Below are 11,858 nucleotides of genomic sequence, written 5' to 3' on the forward strand. Positions count from 1 at the left end.
CAGCAATAGGAAACTTCTTAATCTCACCAATTGACACAGCCAAATAAGAGAAAAAGGTTAGTAATTCTGTCACTTTCTCCTTCTCTATTGGTGTGTGGTTTGTGTGATTACACTTTGTTTCATAAAAAAAGTAATATAATGAATTGTGCCCCAAACACCTAACGGGAAAGCTACAAAAATTGTTTAGTCCACTTTTTTCAGACATATGGGTAGCAATTTGCTGATTAGTCAATTAAAATTTTACAAAATTAATCATGAGAAAATGCTGGATGAAATTCATCCTCTCTCCATACAGCTCTCACTCCACATCCTTTTCTTACGCTCTCTCTCTCTCTATCTCACTCACACACACATTTTTGTCCACACGTGCATTTGCACGTGCGATTTTACATTTCCCATCTTATGTTTCTTTTATTTGTTTTTTGTTCTTTTTCCTACTTATGAGTAATCTGATTGTTCTCTTTGTGGTTTGAAAGTAGTTGAGCATGCAGAGCCGATAACTGTGGCTATCGTCGAGGAATCTTTGGAGTTCGTACTTGTTATTTGGAAAATCTGATTTTTAGCAGTGATGATTTATCCCTTCAGGTTCGTTACTTTCTATTTGAGTTTAAAAAGAAGTTGTTATTGTTCTTTTCGAAGCCTTCTATCACTTGTCAGGGTTTAATCTTGCATTTGCACTGGGCTTCATAAATGTGTTAATCTTGTCAATTCTCACTCTCTAAAAGTTAAAGTGCTGTTGCACATGCTGAGAGGGATTTAGTGGTTTTTAGACATTAATTTTTCATTATATCCGAACTGCAGTTATATTTTTCCTATGAAGATCTGAACTCCTCGATGTTTTCTACTTGTTAGCTGCCCTGCTACTGCTTAGTTCAGGGATTGCACTCCTTGTGGTTGGTAATAGTCTTCGATTAATCCATAGAATCACTTTGCTGCATTTGGAAATTAATCCATGTGCATAGCAACACCAACTTTAATGCATAGAAAACTAACCAAGCTTGGCAGCAAGGTTGGTCCAATAACAGAACAGCAGAGAATAATACTGATGGAATATTCAAGAAAATAATGAAACTAACAATCTCTGTTAACCCGACACAGCAAAGGATAAACCTTGGGTGTGGCAAAGATTAAATTTCTTGCATTTTTATTGGCTCACATGAATTGTCAGACATGGGTATGGCTCATAATTTGAAGTGTTGAGGTAACATAGCTAACTATTAAATGAATAATGAAAGTAACTACTATGAACAATCATATAATTGTATAAAATTTTAAAGCTCCAACAAATACAAGTAGCAAAAACTCAATGTATCAGAACGTTGTCTGAGCTGTTCTGTTTGGATCATAAAACCCAGACGGTCCATCAAAGGGTGCAGACATATTGGATCCATAGCCAGGAAGAGCTCCTCGTGAGGATGTTTCCTCTAATCTTTTCATGCCTCCTTGGAACTCTGCCACTTGCCCCTGTAAATGGAAGATTACAAACAACTGTGAGCTAAATAAGAGAGACTGGAAATGGCAATCAATGGCATTATCCTCAACATAAGAGACCTTATCGATGTCCATGACATTGTTAGGAAGATGACCAACAAACTTTAAGTAAACTTCCCATTGGATGATACTGAAACTTACGAGGCCCCGAGGTTTTCCGGCCAATCTGACCCAAAGACTTTTGGTTTGCCTGAGCCAAAGAATTAGAATCATTTGTATTTAACCATGCATTATCAACCCCTCCTATAACAGTATGATGGGGCCTGCTGGAGTTATAGCTGTCATTAGAGATCTCTTTCTGGAAGCTGCCCTCCTGCTTGTTGTCATATGTTTCACCAGAAGGCCTTTTAGAATTAATTGATGATGATTCAAAAACTTATAGAACATTGCTGAGCTGATGCTGATACCCTCCCCGACTCTCATTTCCCTTATACTTGAGAGTAGAATCAAAAGCATGGTGCCCATAATCGAAAGGATGACTATGTGCAACTTGTTGGTTAATCTCCTGATTCCTTTTTTTATTGCTTGAATTGGGTAAAGCAGTAAAGTTATTCATCTGGGAATCTTTTGAGTTTACCTGTAGACTACCAATGCCAGATTTTATTTGTTCCAATCCTGAAGCTGAATTACGGAAGGGCATTGACACAGCATTATCATCAGCCTTCCATAAAAGACTATTATGATACCCATCTGCTTGCATGGCTCTCTTATCATCACTGCTCCGAGAATACAGTACAATGTGTTCATTCTCACGATCTTTTAGGGTAGCATCACCACTTGGTGACAGGGCCTCATTAATATTCCAACCATTAGGCTTATTACCGGGATGGCTACCAATATTGTAGGATGATATGTTCTGCTGGTGAGCCCAAGAACCAGGAACATTACGACTGGTTGGACTCATACTAGCATCATCAAATAGAGGAAAAGGTCTTGGAAGTTAAAGAAGATGTAGTCTGCAAGTTGCCATCAACCCAACTTGTTTTTCCCTTCCCAGTGTCATTAAATGTTGCTGGCTGATTCCCAGTTGATAGTTCCGTTTTCTAAAAACTCAAGCCACTCCACTCTTCCTGTAACCCAGTGTCACTGCTAGAATTTTCTGCAACAACAGAATACATAAGAGCACTCCAGCTTCCACTCTGAATGGAAGGAAATGCACTGATGTAATCTGCACCTTCCAAAGAATGCCCATAGACTCCTGTACCTATGCTGTTGCTCCTGCCCAAAGGAGCATCCTAAATACCATTATTTGAATTGAACAAAATCCTTTCTTCTGTTGGATCTAGGGCAACTAAATCCTGAGGAGCAACCTGTGGCATCGTCTTTTCTTGCAAGTTTCCTGACCAACGAGGTCGCTCCTGCCTCCCCAGTAATTTCTGCACATGTGCATTCCCAGGGACGGAATTCAATTGCTGGATGTTACCAGATAAAACTTCACCACTTAATCCTTGACCCAGAACATGCCCAAACAAACTTTTCCCTTGTAATCCCAGCTTGGAAACAGAAGCACCATCCCGCATGCAAACCTTGTCCTGAAATGTATCACACTGATCTCCCTGAAAAGAGAGTCTGAAAACCTTTCTTAGCTTTAGCACCTTCTACTCATTGTATGCTCAGTAAAATACTGTGAATGTCAGGGCAAAGTGGGCCCGTCATGAGACCTATTCAATTTGTCTAGATCATGAAGTGATATTATTCAAATTGCCTAGGGTGTTTTCTATGTATTATTTTTTTTGGGTGGAGAGGGTGTAGACACTTCATTTTGTCACCCCGGATGTTGCCTTGACGATGATGAGTATCTCTCGATGCTTGAGGAATATTCTCTCTATAATGAGTATATCTCAATGCTTGACTCTTCTTTTTTTCTCCCCCACTCCAAATTTATGGTAATTTGATCATGTTTTAATCTATGGTAGTTCAAGTTTTTTCCTACAGTAACAAGATCTTCCTCCAGATCATTAACCTTAAAGCACTTTTTCCCCTTCACTTTCTATCCATTTTATACTTTTCCTTGTATAGCTAATTTGACCATTGTTTTATGAATGCAATTTGCAGATCTTCTTGTGAGAAAATAGCACTTCGTGCCCTGATATTTGTTGATTTCCCTGTTTTCTTTAATAGGTAACATCAACGTACTACTTCATTTGGATTCTTATTTTACCATCATTTTTCATATACTCCTTTTGTATGTTGCAGTTGTTGATTTTGATTTTCAGTTACTTCTGCTATGTTTTTTTTTTTTTTTCTCTGATTCATTTAGATATTTTTTTAGTTCTCTTATTTGGATTATTTAGATATTTTACTTCTAATGTTGTCCTGTGATGTTTGACAACATTTTCATATTTTTATTTCTGACATTGTATACTGTTATCACCTCAGGAGTCAATTTGGTCAGAGAGTCTGTCCACAGCCTGATAGAGCAGGAAACAAGGCTCTTGTAGGAAGCTCAAAAAGAGGTCAAAAGAAGGTCAAAAGTTCTAATGCTAAAAAGCTCTCACAACCTTCTGAGGATTGGGTTAACCCCAATAGCAGTGCCTGCATGCCAAAAAATGCTGGCAAAAGACGAGTTCATGCGGAAGGCCAGTCTATTGGTCAGTGGTATATAGGCCAGGATGGGAAAAGGGTAAATAGAAATGCTATATTTTCTTTTACGTATGTAGTTCTAACACTTTATATATCAACGTGATACCACACCTCTAAACTATCATACCTGTGAAGGAAGAGAAGAATCTTTGTATTATAATTTAGGACTTAGGGAAAATGAATAGGATTTATTTTAGTCATTAAATATTTTAATCTGATGCTGTTTAATGATGTTCTCTACTCTCTCATATAAGATGGAATGATATATCTGATTCTTAACACCATTCTGCTTCAGGTCCTGTTGTAAACCCTTATTAAAGTTAGGGGCACTGTGGGTTATAGGCTTATAGCTATCCATTGTGTTCTTCAAGCTTGATAACTATCTGATTGGGCAGTCTTTTTTTTTAATTAAGTTTTTATTTTATGAGTCCTTTTGGTTGCCATTATGTTTTGGTATCTGCAGGTACACATGATCTCTTCTCTAAGTTCTTTAGTAGAGAGCTAATAGGCCAGTAATATTGTTAACACCATCTTAGGCACCAAAAAACAACAATATTTTTTCAACCCATTGATTTTCGTGTGAGAACAAAGAGAAATGCTGTTTTGATTGTTTCCGAGAAGTCATCTAGGGTGCACTTGATTTGTTTCGTGACTACAGCCATCTTCAAACTTTGTGTAAAATCTTGGTATTTGTATTTTTGTTTGTCGGAGTTCAACACTCCTAAATATTTTTCAAATGTATAGTATGAGGGCCAATGGGAAAATTTTAAAACTCGGGAATGTGACTCGGATCAGCCACTGGCATTCCTGATCCGGATTAGCCAATCGATCCTGATCCAGGATGAAAGTTTATGAAATAATATTGTTATCGGTATTGGATAGCTACATTGTATTCCACTTATCCATCTTGATACTTAAAACCATGGCAATGGGTGTTAGCTGGCTTACATGTAAATCCCCTTTTCTTATAAATAGAATAAGATTAAGGAGGGTTGTTTAGTTACATATAAGGGCTCTTTATGACTGAAAGTCTGAAACTTGTCTACTTGTTTGGAGGTGATCCGGCAATCATCAAGCCTTTTTGAATCACATTTGATAAGTTGCCAACTGTTTGATAGGTTTAGAATGGCTTGCGGTTGATGCAACTGAGGTTAGAATTGAATCTCAGATGTATTGATCAAAGAACTGAAGAGTTTGAATATATTGGGACTGTAAACAGAACAAGAACTGAGCCTTAGAATCCCACTAACTGTTGCTCCTGAATCTAACATGAGCATGCTTGAATCTCAGAGACAGGACAGCAAATTATTTCTAAGAAAGAAAATAATAAGAATTACAAAAACTTCCCTAGACTGATATTGTACTTATTAATTCTCATTAATAAATCTTTGTTACCTTTCTTTGTGAATTTGTGACATTAGTTGTGGTCTGTGAAGAGCTTTTCACTTTAATTATTGACCAGAGAAACGGTTTTAACCTTTTCTAAAGATAAAATTTTGGAAGTATTATTTGTACTACGACCCCTATCTATTTTTCTTTTGGTAGAATTTTGGAATGGTGCCTTTAAATTAAACACTTCACTTGTTCATCAACTTGTTTCTTTTTTGTTTACACGGATAAAAACCTCAGCTGACACTAAAGAATGGTTCCAAACAAATGTTGTCCTTCGTGTCAGCTAGGGAAATTTCTTATTTCTCAAATTTGCATAATGGCCGATGGATTGCAAAGATTGTGGTGTGGTCCTTGCTAATAATCATCATGTTTTTTCGTCTAAATGTCATAATTACAACTTATGTTCAGCTTCCTCTCTCTCACTAAAATCAAATTGGGCTTCAATAAATACTTTTCTTTTAAAACCAGGCTTTATTAAGAAAACATTTTCAACCCTTTATTTTACCTTTATAGAAATTCATGTTTGGACCACCTTGTTTGATTTGTCAAAAGAGACTTTCCCCCAACTAAGGTGTACATTTCTTTAATGTGCCCTTGAGTTGGTGGCACTCTCTTTTGATCTAATTTTTGTTTGTTCGAATTTCATTGCATGTGTCAAATGTCTATAGCCATGTTTAAAAGATAGATCGTCATCTCCATCATTCTCACACTCCCCTTTCTATCCTTTTATCAGTCATACGGAGTCACACACCATAATTTCCCCGTCTCGCACCATTTCTCATCAAAGAGAGTTTTGGGTTAGAGATTCTACTATTGGTAGACTTGTCAGAGTTCCTTCTTTGCCTCAGTCAAACGTCACATTAGAAATTTCAGAAATTTCCAAGAGTTCAAGCAAAATGAGTGAGCATGGTGATCCCCCATCCGGATGGGAGGTGATGGAAAATAGATTAATGGCCAAAATGGAACAGATGATGGTCAACATGATGACAACAGGACACAAGGGAATAGGGATCATGTTGTTTCTCTTTGCAACTTCCCTAATCGGTTTCTCTACACTTTTCTGTTTTCTCTGCTCGTCTAGAGTGTAGGGATATCGAAATTACAAGAAAAAATTGTTTGAGTTAAAATAATACTGCAAGCGTACGGGTCAATCGTAGCTACGAGTCGAACATGAGGAGATATACGTCACTCTATTTAACTAACTTTAAAGTAATGCAAAGTGAACCAAATTAAAGTGTTAAATTAAACTAATTAAACTAATGAAAATTAATGTGTCCTAACTCATAAGCATCTAACCTATCAAACTAACACAAATTGAAAGGAATAAAACTGCAGCCACACTTTACAACCACATAAAAAATAAATAAAAGAAAGAGAGGGAGAAGAAGAAGAAGAGAGAATGAGATAGAAGGAAGGGAGAATGAGTTTAAGAGTTAGAGAGTAAACCTGTAGTTGAAGAGCTTGGCTTCCTCTTCTAAATCTCCAAGTCTTGTCATCAACTTAGGAACTTAGACTAGAAAGCTTGAAACTAAACTAGAATTATTACAACCATATTGAAGACAAAAAATTAAAGCATGAATCAAAAGCATTGCAAACATTAATATAGATTTATGAAATCAAAACTAATAACTTGAAAGAACTAATCTTATGAAATCAAAACTAAAAACTAGAAAGCCAAAAATCACAATTTAGAAGGAAAAGAAGAGAAGAAATTTCATTAAAAATTTAACTAAAAACTACACTAAAAACTGAATTAAAATTGAATTAGAAACTAACTAAAAACTGAACTAAAAACTAACTTTTTTACAACCCAAAGGGCAAGGGGTATTTATATGGGGAAGGGAGAAGAGAGAAGAGGGAAATGGTAGGAGAAATATTCCCTAAGAAAAGAGAATACTCTTTTCTCCTTCCTCCTTTACATTGTCTTGAATCCCAAGAAAAAAGAAAAAAATAGAAAGAGGGAGAGAAAAGAATCCTAGATACATAAACTTTCTATTTATTAAAAAGTAACTTTCTAATTTTAACTTGTGCTTCATTTTCTTTGTAGGTGTCTTCTCCAAGTAATGAGATCAAGGCATCTTTGACTTTTCAACCTTCCATAGATGAGAGAATATTTTTCAAATTAAATCTATCAATAGTCAAATCCCAAAAGTGCCATTGGAAAGTTGGACGAGAGAGAGAGCAAGGATGATGACTAGGATTCCACTCACAATTAATGAAATGTCAAATCTGCCCTTCAAAAAAGTGGAGCATGGGATGCTTATATGGGCCTCATGGTTGTATTCCTTACGAAAAATCACCCAAAAGAGTCCCAAATTTCATCCAATTTAGAGTTCTGGAGCCCAAGATATCTCAAGTTGAAGTTGGACTGCTCCAGAGCCTTCCAAATGGAATCTTTCGACTGACATAACGATAATTTCTGATAATTGCACTAAGGCCCCTAGAGTCAGAATTTTCATTTTACTTTGTCCCCAGTTGATTATCAATAATTACAAATAAATCCATGTCCACGAAAATGGCCGTAACTTCTTCGTTTTAATTTGGAATCAAGTGCCGTTTGAACCGTGGCGAAGCTGACTCGACGGGCTACGCATCCATACTATTAACATCTCAAAATTATGCTAAGGGGCCCACTGTAATCACATTCAAATTTGATTGATTGGCATGATTCTTTCAGTGCTCAATCCAAACTTGATTTTCTTGGCTCCTGGGTGCTTCCGACTATTCTTGGTATCTTTTGCTCAATTTTCACAAGAATTCACCTAAAACCTGAAAAGCACAAGAAAACACCGATGTAACTCTGTCCAATGTGGTAAAATGTATGTTTTATGCCCTAAGATTTCACATATAAATGTGCTCATAAAAAATTAGAAGGAAAAAAAAAAATTCGAACAACAGTTCACAAAAACTGTAAGACAAGATAACTTAGTAAGAATCATAGAAGCGGACGAAGCCATTAAATAGATTTGGATTCGTGTAACAAAGAACTCAAACTACAGTTCCATAAATAAATAAAAAATAATAAAAAAGAACTCAAATTACAGTGATGGATGGATAAAAGTGGGGATTAAGGTTCAGAGATGGTGAACCTAAATTCCCCAACACAATCGAACAAACGGCAAGGCAAACCAAAATAGGGAGCCCAAGGTAAAAAAACACATATGCAACACTCCTAAACCGGCCATAACTCATCCAATCGTTACAAAACGAAAACCCTAAAAGCAAATATTTATGCAAAAGAAATAAAAACCAGGAACCAGAACATCTCTTACAGGAAAATCAACAGAGTTTGAATCAGAACAAAGTGCCAAGTTTCTAGTTACGCTCGTTTCGCTTCGCTTGTTCACTGTTGTGTTTCCGACTGCCAGACCTAGACTCTAGCGTTTTGCACTTTTCTGTGAAAATCGGGTTTTGACTAGGACGAGTCATTCGAGTCAAGTCAAAATTTTAGAAAACCTGGTCAAGAGTCGTGTAGACTAGGTGTCTAGGTTAATGTAAAAAACTGACGAGACTAGGTTAAATCCCAGCTCAGATGGATTAAATGTTACCTTGCAAATTCAAGGATTATAACCCTTAAATGTGAAATCTGAATTTCATGACTCAAAGCTCCTTCAAGGTAATTGAAAATTAGGTATCTTTTAGCGAAAAAACGATTGGGACAATGGATCCCACTGGCCGGGCTAAAAAATAATCGTGCATGAAATAATGATCGAATTAAAATTTGTTTATTTTTTATTCGGTTCACATGTTCCATTTAATTGATGTTGCACTCAAAAGTTGTTTCCCGACACTTCTTTCCTTTTGTTGATGATTGTAATTTGACTATAATACAGTCCGATTCCACATCATTACTTTATTGCACTCCATTTTGCTTGTCTCAATCTTGCACTTGAATTGGTGGCCTGCACCTAATCTCTTGAATAAACACGGCGTTAGACGACCCTTCTTTCTTGTGTGATTGTTACTAATTGTGTTCTCGTGATTTTTTTTTTTTTTTTTTTTTTCTTTTTAAGGTAAAAAAGAAGACGAAGAAGAAGAAGAAGAAGAAGAAAAAACCAATGTTTTTATTCCCTCAAGTCTTAAATCTTAATGAGATATCAAAAAAAAAAAAAAAAAAAAAAAAAAAGAACAAGAAGAAGAAGAAAGGTTTTTAGTTCCTAGAAAAGTGAGGTTTAGAGGCCCTAGAAGAGACAGGTTTTTAGTCTCTAGAAGAATGGTGAGGTTTTTAGTCTTCATTGTAGATAGAATTTGAAACTCAGATTGGATAGAAACTGTGTTGTATTCCCCTTATCTTCTTCATCGACTTTGGGGTTTAATTTATAGTAGTTGGGATTGTACAACGTTACACTTAATCTGTTACAAGAGATAGAGTTTGATCTCATGTAAATCCTCCTAACCTGTAGGGATTATTCTTATCTTTATCTACTGGAACGATTCCAACACCTCTTGACTTGTTCAACTAAAAATTCAAATTTTCAACATTTGAATATTCCATTACAGTTTTTAGTTCCTAGAAGAGAAGTTTTTAGTCCTTAGGGTTTTTAGTCCCTAAAAAATGAGGATTCTAGTCCTCAGAATTTTTAGTCCTTAGAAGAGTCAGGTTTTTAGTCCCCAGGGTTTTTAATCCTTAGAGAAGCAAGGTTTTACTCCATAGGGTTTTTAATCCCTAGAAAAGTGAGGTTTAGTTCTCATCAGGGTTCTTAGTCCCTAGAAAAAAGGTTTTTAGTTCATTGAAGAAGAAAGGCTTTTTTGTCCTCAATATTTTTAATCCCTAGAAGAGTGAGGATTTTATTTTTGAGTGTTTTTTGTCCCTAGATGAGAAGGAAGATTTTTAATCCTCAAGGATTTTAGTCCTTAGATGAACAATGAGGTTTAGGCTAGTTCTACTTATGAAAATTAATTAGCTGATGTGGCCAATCAAAGCCATTAGAGTAATTGAGTATAAACTGAGGGGGTCCCGGGTGGGTTTGCCTGCTTGGACCCACTTTGGGCCAATGCTTCTCTTACTCACTTTTTGGATCTCTTTAATTTCATGCTCATAAGTGACTCATCAGAACTTGAGACATTCTTTTGTCCTCTAGTCTCTTATGATCATGCGATCCATTTATAATATTTTTTTATTCTCTCTCTTTCTCTCTGTCTGTCTTACTCTCCCCTTTTTCTATTGGGTAATCAGATTAATCTATTATGGATCCCAAACTTCGTGAAATAGCGAAGTCAGGCAATGATCATCTTCTAAGACTACTTCTAGAGCGTAAACCTGACATCCTACAAGAACTGAATCCAGTAGGGAATACTGCCCTCCATTTGGTTACTATGTGTGGAAAAAAAAAGCATCGTAGCAGAAATATATAACCAATTTCCGCCACATGTTATCATTCAAAATGCATTCGGTGACACACCATTGCATATTGCTGTAGGAAATGGATCTCTCTCTGTAGTTGATTATTTGATTGAGAAGATCATTTCCAACACATCGGCTTCGGCTTCTCATGATCAAGATGTTGAAAGTAGCAGCGGAGGAGGACAGTTGCATGATGTTTTGGCCAAGGGAGATAAATTGAAGAACACAACCTTGCATGAAGCTTAGCGATACAAGCAACAAGATGTCGCAAAGCTGTTGATAGAAAAGGATCTTGAATTGTGTTCACTTGTTAATGATGCCGGAGAGTCTCCACTTTACATGGCTGCTTCACATGGATTGACATCTATAGTACATCAAATCTTGCAATCTTCACAGTCCCATGCTGATGGCGGCCCAAATGGTATGACAACTTTACACGTACGCAGCTGCCAGAGAGGGACATATAGGTATTTACATGGCTAATAACTTCTTTGAAAATAATTAATTAGGCTAGAGTGGATAGAAAGAAGGATAATACTGGACAAAATGTCCACCAAACCAGCAAAACATGGGATGCATTGAGAGTGCATTGGTGTCTCCTCCCATCTTGCATTCTGAATTCTCCCATTTGACATGCCATATGAAAAAACATGGGATGCTTTTGGTGTTGGCGCCAGGTAAGCCTAATCACCTAGCCCAACTAGAGTTGGGAATTTAGGACCTTGGTAATCAATGAAAGGGAAAAAGATTTCTACTTGGTGGTGTTTCCAATGCCCTCTCACAGGGCACCGTGAGATGACGTCTTTGACCCAGACGCTTGTGTAGAGACCCTGCAACCAAGTAGAGATCTCTTGCCCTAAATGAAAATAGGGCTCCGCGTAAATGTCATATAGAAGTAGTTAACTTTAACTACATGGAAAACAAAAAGAGGGAGCCTAAAGTTTAAAAGCAATAGAAATGAAAAGTACTGATATATATAATTTCATTAAATCTTAAAACACTTTTTGAAAACTTATTGTGCTTGATTTATATCTATTTGCATTCATCC

The sequence above is a fragment of the Telopea speciosissima genome, chromosome 4 (genome assembly GCF_018873765.1).
Source record: "Telopea speciosissima isolate NSW1024214 ecotype Mountain lineage chromosome 4, Tspe_v1, whole genome shotgun sequence".
Lineage (NCBI taxonomy): Eukaryota > Viridiplantae > Streptophyta > Magnoliopsida > Proteales > Proteaceae > Telopea > Telopea speciosissima.